The sequence below is a fragment of the Macaca fascicularis genome, chromosome 1 (genome assembly GCF_037993035.2).
Source record: "Macaca fascicularis isolate 582-1 chromosome 1, T2T-MFA8v1.1".
In the NCBI taxonomy this organism is placed as follows: domain Eukaryota; kingdom Metazoa; phylum Chordata; class Mammalia; order Primates; family Cercopithecidae; genus Macaca; species Macaca fascicularis.
Window position 1 is genome coordinate 59,175,513 of NC_088375.1, and position 12,775 is coordinate 59,188,287.

The window sequence follows — 12,775 nt, forward strand, 5'->3', positions numbered from 1 at the left end:
TTGCTAAAATGCAGGAAAAGTGGGGGCCAGGTTGGGTAGGGTAAGGATGGGGAAGCACGCTCACCCATACCTGTCTTAGGGCTCCTCTGAGTCAGGGATGCACATAAAATATATGTCTGGAAACCAAAAACAACTTAAAAACCATTCAAATCTTAACTAAAGTCCCTTTCCCCATCGGAAATAAAAAGTAAAAGAGGCAGTTACATTCATGATGCCCAGCCTTCTCTCTGCCTCTGGATCTCACACACCAAAGCAGCTTTCCAAGCATCTTCGTCTCATTCCTGCTCCCTACATCTGGAAGCCTCTCTCCCAGCTGTGCCCCTGCAAACCCTCTTCCCCATGCCCAGAGCCCATGGGAGGGAAGGAACGGACTGAAGCAGGCAGGGCCTAGTTCCACAGAGACACTCAGGGCCAGGGAAGGATTTGATGGCTGTCCAGGGCCAGAGAGCCCAGAGGGTGACCTTGGTGCAGGCGTCTGAAGCCTGAGAGAGGGGAAGGAGCAGAAGGGCAAGAAGCAGCAGGCTCAAGAGGATGGTGGGTCTCACCGCAGATCAGGCTCTGAGAAGGACAGATTGGATTTGAACAGGCAGACTGGAGGAGGGTGTGAGGACAGGCAGGTGCCATGGACTGAATGTTGTGACCCTGAAACTGTGAGAGTCATTAAAACTCGCCGGGCGCGGTGGCTCAAGCCTGTAATCCCAGCACTTTGGGAGGCCGAGGCGGGCGGATCACAAGGTCAGGAGATCGAGACCACAGTGAAACCCCGTCTCTACTAAAAATACAAAAAATTAGCCGGGCGCGGTGGCGGGCGCCTGTAGTCCCAGCTACTCAGGAGGCTGAGGCAGGAGAATGGCGGGAACCCGGGAGGCGGAGCTTGCAGTGAGCCGAGATGGTGCCACTGCACTCCAGCCTGGGCAACAGCGTGAGACTCCGTCTCAAAAAAAAAAAGAAAAAAAAAAAACTGTGACCCTCTATAGTTTTGTTTTGTTTTGTTTTTGTTGTTGTTTTTGTTTGTTTTCTGAGATGGAGTTTTGCTTTTGTCACCTAGGCTGGAATGCAATGGTGCAATCTTGGCTCACTGCAACCTCCACCTCCCGGGTTCAAGTGATTCTCCTGCCTCAGCCTCCTGAGTAGCTGGGATTACAGGAGCCTGCCACCATGCCCAGCTAAGTTTGTATTTTTAGTAGAGATGGGGTTTCACCATGTTGCCCAGGCTGGCCTCGAACTCCTGACCTTAGGTGATCCACCCACCTCAGCTTCCCAAAGTGCTGGGATTACAGACGTGAGCCACCCCGCCCAGCCTCCGTCTAAAGTTCATATGTTGAAATCCTCACCTGCAATGTGATGGTGTTAGGAGGTGGGGCCTTTGGGAGGTGATGAGGTCATGAAGGTAGAGCCCCCATGAATGGAATTAGTGCCTTTTTGAGAAGAAACATGAGGCAGATTATTTTTCTCTTGATTATGTAAGGATACAATAAGAAGACAGCCATCTGCAAACAAAAAAGAGAACCCCCACCAGACAAAGAATCTGCCAGCACCTTGAGCTTGGACTTCCCAGCCTCCAGAACTATGAGAAATAAATTGTTGTTTAAGCCACCTGGTCTATGGTGTTCTGTTCTATCAGCCCCAGCTGACTAAGATAGTAGAGAAAGGCAGAGGGAGCTATGCAAACAAAAGTTTGAAGGGAAGAAAGCAGAGGCATGGTGGGATCTTGCAACCTCTCTTTGTGGGAGCTGGTAGGAAGGGAGACAAGAGAGGAAGGCTGACGTCATCGGAAAGACTTTGAATCCCGGCTAAGTGATGTAGACCCACCCTACAGGCAAAGGCATCCTCTGATTGATTTTAGGGGATGCAGGATAATCAAACCTCAGTTTTAGGAAGGTAACTGTGTTGATAGCGGGGCAGGGACTGCAGGCAGAAAGGGAGGTAGGAGGAGTCAGGGTGATTCAGGTAATAGGCTGTGATCCCTGGCCCAGGGTAGAGGCAGAGGCGCATTTATCAGATATTTATCGCCCACCTGATCTTAGTCAATTTCCTTGGGGATCTCAATGCACTCATTCACACTAAAGTGTAAGTAACAAGACTTGGCTTTTACCTCCCCTGGAGCATTTATGTTTTACCAGGACAGAGTCTGGTGGTGGAAAGACAGTGGAATTTGAAGCGTTCTGACTGTTGTGCCACTAATATGGTTTGGATGTGTGTCTCTGCCCAAATCTCATGTCAAATTGTAATCTCCAGTGTTGGAGGTGGGGCCTGGTGGGAGGTGGTTGGATCGTGTGGGTGGATTTCTCACGAATGGTTTAGCACCATCTTCTTGGTGCTATCCTGGTGATAGTGCATGAGTGATGTGAGTGAGTTACCGCAAGATCTGGTTAATTAAAAGTGTGTAGGCCAGGCGCAGTGGCTCACACCTGTAATCCCAGCACTTTGGGAGGCCGAGGCCGGTAGATCATTTGAGGTCAGGAGTTCAAGACCAGCCTGGCCAAGATAGTGAAACCCCATCTCTCCTAAAAATACAAAAATGAGTCGGGTGTGGTGCATATGCCTATATTCCTAGCTACTCAGGAGGCTGAGGCAGGAGAACCGCTTGAGCCTGGGGGGCAGAGGTTGCAGTGAGCCGAGATTGTGCCGTTGCACTCCAGTGTGGGCAACAGAGTGAGACCCTGTCTCCAAAAAAAAATGTTTTTTAAGTGTGTAGCACCTCCCCTCTCTCTCTTCCTCCTGCTCCTGCCATGTAGGACGCCTGTTCCCGCTTTGCTTTGCTCCGTGAGTAAAAGCTCCCTGAGGCCTCCCCAGAAGCAGATGCTGCCGTGCTTCCTGTACAGCCTGTGGAACCATGAGCCAATTAAACCTCTTTTCTTTACAAGTTACCCAGTCTCAGGTATTTCTTTATAGCAGTGTGAGGACGGGACTAATACAGCTATCAACAAATCAGGTGACCTTGGTCGGATTATTTATCCTCTCAGAACTTCAGACTCATCTATAAATGGAAACAATGACACTACCATCACAATTGTTGTGAAGGCCAAATGAGATAATGTCAATGAAGAGAGTCTTGTGAGTCATCAAGAGAGATGTTGGCCTTTTAATGAAACTGATTGAATAAAGTATTCATGGTAGAAGTTTCAGGCATGAGCTGCAAAGCCGAGACTGGAGATGCTTCTCTGTGTACTCACAGAGGGATCCCACCTTCAGGCAGATGACCCCCACATGAAGCTTAGGGGCTTCAGGAGAATCAACACACAAGCTTATACACCAGGGAACAGTAGTAACTCCAATTGCTACAATGCCACACTGGACATATTCAAGCCTTGGAGAAAAGCTGTAAGTACAGTAGATTCTTGTTATTTGGCTAGTTACATTCTATAAAGTCTCTGGGAACCCAGAATTAGCAAGTACTGACCAATTGCTCCTAGTGGAAATACAGGATTATGTTCGGGCAAGCCTGTGGTCACAATGTTTTTTATCAATTTTTAAAATCAGTTTGTGACCAGGTGCCGTGGCTCACACCTGTAATCCCAGCACTTTGGGAGGCCAAGGCAGGCAGATCACTTAAGTTCAGGAGATTGAGACCAGCCTGACCAACATAGCAAATTTTTTTTTTTTTTTTTTTTTTTTTGAGATGGAGTCTCGCTCTGTCGCCCGGGCTGGAGTGCAGTGGCCGGATCTCAGCTCACTGCAAGCTCCATCTCCCGGGTTTACGCCATTCTCCTGCCTCAGCCTCCCGAGTAGCTGGGACTACAGGCGCCCACCACCTCGCCCGGCTAGTTTTTTGTATTTTTTAGTAGAGACGGGGTTTCACCGTGTTAGCCAGGATGGTCTCGATCTCCTGACCTCGTGATCCGCCCGTCTCGGCCTCCCAAAGTGCTGGGATTACAGGCTTGAGCCACCGCGCCCGGCCAGCAAATTTTGTCTCTACTAAAAAATACAAAAATTAGCCAGGTATGGGGACACACGCCTGTAATCCCAGCTACTTGGGAGGCTAAGGCATGAGAATCTATTGAACCTGCGAGGTGGAGGTTACAGTGAGCTGAGATTGCGCCACTGAACTTCAGCCTGGGCGACAGAGCAGACTCTGTCTCAGATACATACATACATACATACATACATACATACATAAAATCAATTTATAACCTTGTATTATACGTGTTTCTGTTTAAAGACACCTTATTTAGGCATTGTGACACTTGCCTGTAATCCCAGCACTTCAGGAGGCCGAGGTGAGGCAGGAGGATCCCTTGAACTCAAAAGTTTGAGACCAGCCTAGGAAGACCTCGTCTCTACAAAAAAAATTTTTTAAATTAGCCAGGCATGGTGGTGAGCACCTGTGGTCCCAGCTACTCAAGAGGTTGAAGTGGAAAGATCTCTTGAGCCCGACAGGTCAAGGCTGCAGTGAGATGTGATGGCACCAGCTCACTCCAGCCTGGGTGACCAGAGTGAGGCCCTCTCTCAAAAAAAAAAAAAAGTCACATTTAGTATTTATTATTGGTTCATTAACATTGAACTCACAGCCAACAACACTATAACTCATACCTGCACAAAGCTTATCTAAGACATCGATTTTCTCCATAAGGCACATCACAGCCTTCTTTTTTTTTTTTTTTTTTTTTTTTTGAGACGGAGTCTTGCTCTGCCGCCCAGGTTGGAGTACAGTGGCCAGATCTCAGCTCACTGCAAGCTCCGCCTCCCAGGTTTATGCCATTCTCCTGCCTCAGTCTTCCGAGTAGCTGGGACTACAGGCGCCCGCCACCTCGCCCGGCTAGTTTTTTGTATTTTTAGTAGAGACGGGGTTTCACCGTGTTACCCAGGATGGTCTCGATCTCCTGACCTCGTGATCCGCCCGTCTTGGCCTCCCAAAGTGCTGGGATTACAGGCTTGAGCCACCGCGCCCGGCCATCACAGCCTTCTTGCACTAAGGAACACCAGACAGCACTTCAGCACTATGCTTCGTGGCAATTTTGAACAGTAAAATCACCAACAAAAACCACAGATATGAAAAAAAAAAAAGGCACTAAATAGACCAAGAAAAGGATCCTTGCTTACAGGATGAGAACTGAAATGAGAAGCCAAACTGTCATCTTATTTGTCTCAAATTTTTTGACTCTCCATATAGCTGCCAGCGATCACAGCTCCACAAGTATTGATTTGGGGGTTACAAATAAATTTTAGCAAGTACACTCAGTTGCAAATATGGAATCCACAAATAACAGGGACCAATTGTGTTGTTTTCATTGTTCTACAGAGCAAGAAACTGAGGCTCATCAAGATAAATATCTTGCAACCAGCCAGCAAATGGGAGAGCCAGGATTCAAACCCCATATATGAAGCTTCCACGCCCAGGATTTTAGCACTATTGCACTCTATTGTTTCTTATTTCACAAACAACTCCCTGAGGCCCACAGACCTTGCTGAATCACCTAAGGCTACACGGGTGCTGGGGGCAGTGTGGGGGCTGATCCCAAGCCCTGGACCCATGGACCCTCCCTTTCATGAACTGCCTGACCTGCCTGTGTTGTGCCATCATGCCTCTCATAATCTTTCTCTCCCTCTCCACCCAAGGACCCTGGGAACAGGATGGGGAATGGGGAGCTGGGGTCGGATGAGTCATCCTGGGGGATGGAATCTGACTGCTCTTTAAGCAGCTCAGGCAGACATCTGGGTGGGTGAATGCAGGTTAGGCCACCAGGGGGCGCCCCCACCCTCCCCTCACCCTACATCCGGCAGCTCCCAGCACACGCAGGGCGCGCCTCGATCGCCAGAGTGGTCCAGGAAAAGACGAAAGAACAATGGGGTAATTGATGCAAATGCACCATGAAAGACAAATTGTTCAGATGAAGCGCATTCCGGGCTCCTGCCAAACGCCCAGGGTGTGTGGAATTTCAAGGAAAAGCTGAGTACATTTGGGCCGTCTGGCTGGGCCACTGTGCCCCCTGACCCAGCTTCCAGCCTGAGCCACACCTCCCTTCCCTGGAATGTTGCAGGCTTGGCCTGAGCTCCCAGGGGCTGGCCCTGGCATGGGGGTGGGGGGGCAGTGGGAAGGGACGGAACAGGTGGAGTGATGGGAGGACCCTGACCTTTACTGCAAATAGGACCCTGGCACCCACTCTTTCAGATGGCCTTCTGGCCTCTTGAATACATTCACCACACATGCTCCATCCCCACTCCCACAGCTGCTGTGAATGCCAGCGCTTCCTCTTACTCCCTGGGTGGCCTCAGGTAAAGCCTTCCTTCTCTTTGAACCTCTGTTTTCTCATCTATAAAATAGGGGTAATCATCTTTTGCATTTATACCCCACAGGGTTGTGAGGATCAAATGAGAAAGGCCTGGAAACTTCTATTCCTTTCCGTTCAAAGAAGGCCACTCCTCAAGTTCCACCAGAAGCCACCAAAGAGCAGCCAATCTCCTGCCTCCCCCAGACTCCAGAAACCCAAAACTTGCTACCCAGCCCCACTCCTGGCTCCCTGGAGACCTCTGAGTGACCCAGCACCAGCCCTGTAGAAAGACTCAGCCTCCCTCCCACCCCAGGATCTGAACTTCCGACCACCCCCCAATGCAGGGAGGGTGGAGCAGGATCTGAGGCTGAGGCCTGCACAAGGGCCCCTTGTCCTGCTGGGCAGCCTGGCACGATCTGTCCTGTCCCAAGGAGGGTCGCTGGAACTATTGTCTTTCTGTTGTGGCTTGGGGGAGGGGCAGATCATGGTTCATCTGGGCCAGGCCAGAGGAACCAGGCTCACACTCCAGGCCATCTCCTGGAGTGGTAGGTTTTGATACCTTCCTTCCACTCCACAATGGCCAGACATGTGCCAGGATTTGTTCTGGATCCTTCCAAGCTGCTGGGGCCCATTGTTAATCAAGGTGCCCTCGCACCCTGCTTCCTGCCCTTGCCCCCCACAAAAAAAAGCTCAGTTCCCATCTTCTATCTTGATAACCCCTTTCCCATCCTTGTTCCTTCCCTGTCTTTATTATATGAATTATTTACTAAATCATGCAATGCACCTAACGGAGTACTGGCCCACAATTAACTTTCAACAAAATGCTAGTATTGCCCAGCTACCATTCCAAATCACTCAGGATAAGGATTTATTTTATTATCATTTTTATTTTATTTTATGTTTTTGAGATGGAGTGTCGCTCTGTCGCCCAGACTGGAGTGCAGTGGCGCTATCTTGGCTCTCTGCAACCTCTGCCTCTGGAGTTCAAGTGATTCTCCTGCCTCAGCCTCATGAGTAGTTGGGACTACAGGCACCCGCCACCATGCCTGGCTAATTTTTTTTTTTTTTTTTTTTTTTTTTGAGACGGAGTCTCGCTCTGTCGCCCAGGCTGGAGTGCAGTGGTGCAATCTCGGCTCACTGCAAGCTCCGCCTCCCGGGTTTACGCCATTCTCCTGCCTCAGCCTCCCGATTAGCTGGGACTACAGGCGCCAGCCACCTCGCCCGGCTAGTTTTTTGTATTTTTTAGTAGAGACGGGATTTCACCTTGTTGGACAGGCTGCTCTCGAATTCCTGGCCTCAAGTGATCTGCCCACTTTGGCCTCCAAAAGTGCTGGAATTACAGGCGTGAACCACCACGCCTGGCAGAGGATTTGTTAGTAAAACTCCCAAGCCTTTGCTCTGGACCCCATATTCCCATTCTTGCTCCCTTTCCCTCATGTTGGCCCTACTTCTTCTATGGTGCCTTCAGTGTCTTCCTGCAGCTGTGTCAGGACCAGTTTTCAGGTCCCACAGACCTGAGCTCTGATCCCAGCTCCCACACTACACAATCTGCAATTTTGAGCAAGTTACATATTAAACTTGTCTGATTCTTAATTTCCTTATCCACAAAGTGAGAAAGGATTATCTCTGCTCCAGGGGGCAAGTAAGATCAAATAAGATAGTGGTCATGAAAACCTCATGAAAATTTATTACCAGGCCACACAGCAGAGATTTTATTACAGTCATCAACGTGCTAATGAATGGCCTTCCCACCCACCTGGAGATAAGAGTATCCTCTTCCAGCTTCTTGGAGACTATAATAATAATTATCCCTATTATTATTAGGTGTGTAATGACCTAACTTTCCTAAGCATTTTCACACCCTTCAAACTATTAGAACATTCCCAAAGAGATCCTGTGTCAGAAGAGGTAGGGGAAGAAAAATAATTTTGGAAAGCTGGAAACTTCCAGCATCACTCGGGTCGTTTACAAATAATTTGTTATCTGCCAAAGATAACCAAGGCCCTCGCTCCCTGTACACTTACAGTCTAGCAAGGAAAGGGCTAACTAAACAGCTAGATTTCAGCAGCCCCGCCCTGGGGCCAGTGTACAGTTATTTCCAGCGGGTCCAGCGTTCATCCCAAAGCCCAGTATAATCTGGTGCTGGACAAAGGCCTTTCGGATGCTGGCGATGACCAAAGAGGAAGTTCATGCACCCCAGGCAACACCCTTCCTGCCCTGGTCCTGACAGCCACACCAAGGGTTAACCAGACCCAGCCCTTCCTGGCTACTGGCAGGACAGGCAGGCTTAAGTCCCCTCAGTAAACAATAGTGGGGCCACTTGCCAGCACCACGCACATGAGCAAAAGCTCTGCTTGGACCTGAAGAGCCCCCTTACCCCACCCTTTCCCAGCTCAGGCCCAGGGAGGGGTCCGCAGTTCTGGAAAGGGTTAAGTCCACAGGAGGTGCCTGGGACCCAGCTGTTTCTCGTGGGCAGGGGCAAGGGATTTACAGCCTCCCCCACCGTGGGGCTACCAAGCGTGTGTTGGGGAAGGAGGCCTCTGAGTCCTTGCTCTGAGGCCAGACTCCCCTGTCATGCAGCCAGGGCCTCCCACGCAGGCGCCAGCAGAAAGGAGGGGGCAGGAAAGAGGAGCCTGGGGATCCAGGAGAAGGCAGGCTGGGCTCTGCAGAACAAAATGGGCAGACGGGGAGCTGGCCCTGTCTGTCCGGGGCCTCACCTCATTTGGAGATAGTAGCTTGTGGCAGGGAAGTTGGTCTGGGAGTTCAGGCACTAGGCTTCCATTTCAGGTGAAAATGTGATGTTATGCTGCTCTGTGTCTCAGCTTCTCCCCTGCTGGGCACACCCTTGGTGGCAGCCCCCAAAAAGTGTCCACTTTCTTTCTTTCTTTCTTTCTTTTTTTTTTTTGAGACAGAGCCTTGCTCTGTTATCCAGGCTGGAGTACAGTGGCACAATCTCGGCTCACTGCAACCTCCACTTCCTGGGTTCAGGCGATTCTCCTGCCTCCGCCTCCTGAGTAGCTGGGACTACAGGCGCATGCCACCATGCCCAGTTAATTTTTGAATTTTTAGTAGAGACGGGGTTTCACCATATTGGTCAGGTCTCGAACTCCTGACCTTGTGATCTGCCCGCCTCGGCCTCCCAAAGTGCTGAGATTACAGGAGTGAGCCACTGCGCCCAGCCAAAGTGTCCACTTTCTAATCCCAGGAACCTGTGGATGCTACCTCATATGGCAAAGACTCTGCAAATGTGATGATGTTTGACCATCTAAGGAACTTGAGATGGTGTGATTATTCTGGATGAGCTGGGTGGGTTGTAAAGGTCATCACACATCTTTATTAGAGGAAGGCACACGGAGATTATAGACAGCAGAGGAGAAGACACTGTGACTACAGAGGCAGAGGTGAAAAGTACTATCCTGTAAGCCACAGGACACCTGGAGTCACCCAAAGCTAAAAGAGACAAGACGTCATTTCTCACCCAGAACCACTACAGGGAGCACAGCCTTGCCAACACCTTGACTTTGGCCCATTGATTCTGATTCCAGACCTTTGGCTCCAGAACTGCAGGAGAAGGAATTTTTGTTGTTTTTTTTTTTGTTTGTTTGTTTGTTTTTTTTTTTTTTTAGACGCAGTCTCGCTCTGTCGCCCAGGCTGGAGTGCAGTGGCTGGATCTCAGCTCACTGCAAGCTCCACCTCCCGGGTTCACGCCATTCTCCTGCCTCAGCCTCCCGAGTAGCTGGGACTACAGGCGCCCGCCACCTCGCCCGGCTAGTTTTTTGTATTTTTTTTTTAGTAGAGACGGGGTTTCACCGTGTTAGCCAGGATGGTCTCGATCTCCCGACCTCGTTATCCGCCCGTGTCGGCCTCCCAAAGTGCTGGGATTACAGGCTTGAGCCACCGCGCCCGGCCGGAATTTTTGTTGTTTTAAGCCACCAAGTTTGGGGTAATTTCTTACAGCAGTCCCAGGAATCCAGTACACCCTTCTTGCCTGATAGAACAGAGGAGAACACGTGCCCAGCCCTGGCTCAATCAGGAAGGGGCTCTTTTTCTATATTGTGTTGGAGAATCTCCTTTTGAAGGAGTTCATCTGCCCTGCCGTGGGATAGCACTTTTAATTAGTCAAAAACGACCCTCCTGGCCAGACTTTGTGGCGGGCGCCTGTAGTCCCAGCTACTCGGGAGGCTGAGGCAGGAGAATGGCGTGAACCTGGGAGGCAGAGCTTGCAGTAAGCAGAGATTGTGCCACTGCACTCTAGCCTGGGCGACAGAGCAAGACTCCATCTCAAAAAAAAAAAAAAAAAAAAAAAAAAAAAAAAAAAAACGACAGTCCAGGCTGGGCTCAGTGGCACAGTGGCTCATACCTGTAAGCACTTTGTAAGGCCAAGGCGGGTGAATCACCTGAGGTCAGGAGTTCAAGACCAACCTGACCAACATGGTGAAACTCCATCTCTACTAAAAATACAAAAAAAAAAAAAAAAAAAAAAAAAAGCTGGCATGGTGGTGCATGCCTGTAATCCCAGCAACTTGGGAGGCTGAGGCAGGAGAACTGCTTGAACCTGGGAGGAGGTTCAAGTGGAAGTTGCAGAGAAATGAGATTGCACCATTGCACTCCAGCCTGGGCAACATGAGCGAAACTCGGTCTCAAAACAAAAACAAACAAATGAAAAATGACATTCCAACCTCAGAACATTCCAGGATGCACTGAGGTAGGAAGGTAGGAAGTCCTATGCAAGCAGGCCAGCTAGAGAAGGTGCATTGCCAAATGGGAAGCAGAAGAATCCAACTCTTCTTCCACCAGCTCTCAGTCTTTTTGTGACTCGTGTGGACTCCAAGACCATAGCGCTGAGCCATGAGCACCTTCCCCGTGATAGCATGACCCCCTCCCACAGCCCAGGGCATTCTGGTGACTTCTAGCCAGTAATCTCAGGGTGACCTGCTCCTATTTTTGAGAAGTCAAACTGCCAAATCTGGGGAAAGGTGGGGAGGTAAAGAGGGTTAGAGATTCTATAATCTCAATCACTCAGCAAACACTGAACTCTTACTGTGTGCCAGGCACAGGGTTGGGCACTAGAGATAAATGGTAAAGAGATGTGGTTCCTACCTAGAGAGGGATATAAGCAAGTAAACCAAGGCTATACTAGTAAGAGTGTGTAAAGTGTAATGACAGATGTATGCAGTGGAGGGGCACTTGGCTCTGACTAGGGGTAAGAAAAGAACCCTGGCAAGGCTTCCTGAAGAAGATTCCATATTAGTTACCTATTGCTGTGTAACAAATTATTTCAAATTTAGTGGCTTAAAACAACATACGTGTGGTCTCACAGCTTCTATGGGTCAGAAATTCAGGCATGGCTTGACTAGGTTTTCTGTTTCAGGGTCCCTCACAAGGCTGCAGTCAAGGTGTCTGCCAGGAAGGGGTCTCATCTGAAGGCTTGAGTGAGGAATGATCTGCTTCCAAGCTCACATGGTTGTTGGTAGTTCAGTTTCTTGTGGGCTTTGACCAGAGGCCACCCTGGTTACCCTCAGTTCATTGCCAAGTAGGCCTTTAAAACATGGCAGCTTGAGGCCAGGCGTAGTGGCTCAAACCTGTAATTCCAGCACTTTGGGAGGCTGAGGTGGGCAGATCACGGGGTCAGGAGTTTGAGACCAGCCTGGCCAACATGGTGAAACCCCGTCTCTACTAAAAATACAAAAAAAAAAAAAAAAATTAGCCAGGCATGTTGGCATGTGCTTGTAATCCCAGTTACTTAGGGGGCTGAGGCAGGAGAATCACTTGAACCCAGGAGGTGGAGGTTGCAGTGAGCCATGATCACGCCACTGTACTCCAGCTTGGGTGACAGAGTGAGACTCCATCTCAAAGAAGAAAAAAGAATCATGGCTTCATCAAAATGAGCAAATGAGAAAGTCAGGATGAGCAAGATGGAAACCACAATCTTACATAGCCTACCACAGAGGTAGCATCCCATCCCATTCTATTGGTTAGAAGCAAGTCATGAGGTCAGTTCACTCTTAGAGGGAAGGGATTACGCAAGGGGGTGAATTCTGGAAGGCAGAGATTATGGGCAGGGGCATCTTAGAGTCTGCCTGTCACCATAACTCCAGAACTGAGTCTCAAAGGAGCAGGAGGGACTAGCTAGGTAAACACAGGAACAGAGGCTCAAGGAGACCACAGAGTTCTATGGGAAAGACCAGAGCAGAGAGGGCTGCCACCACAGAGAGCAGCCCAAGGAAATCAACAACGCTCTATCTGCCTATAGCCCGGGTTTACTTTTTGCTACATGCTTATTTGTGTTGCATTTTTGACCTTGTTCATGTATATAGTATTCCTGCAGGGAGAGAGGTTAATAGTTCCTATTCTATATTTATGAAAACTGACCCCCAGACCAGTAGGAGTGTGACCAGAAACCAATTGCCTATGGAGCTCTCTTCTCCAGTGAATATTTGGATATGAATGAGACCTGACAAAGAAAATCATCAGACAAGTGACAGTGTGAGGAAGACACAGGAAATGGAGGAATGAGGTTGCCCTTGTTGCAGATGGCACTCCCAGGACCCTGGCATGTGAGC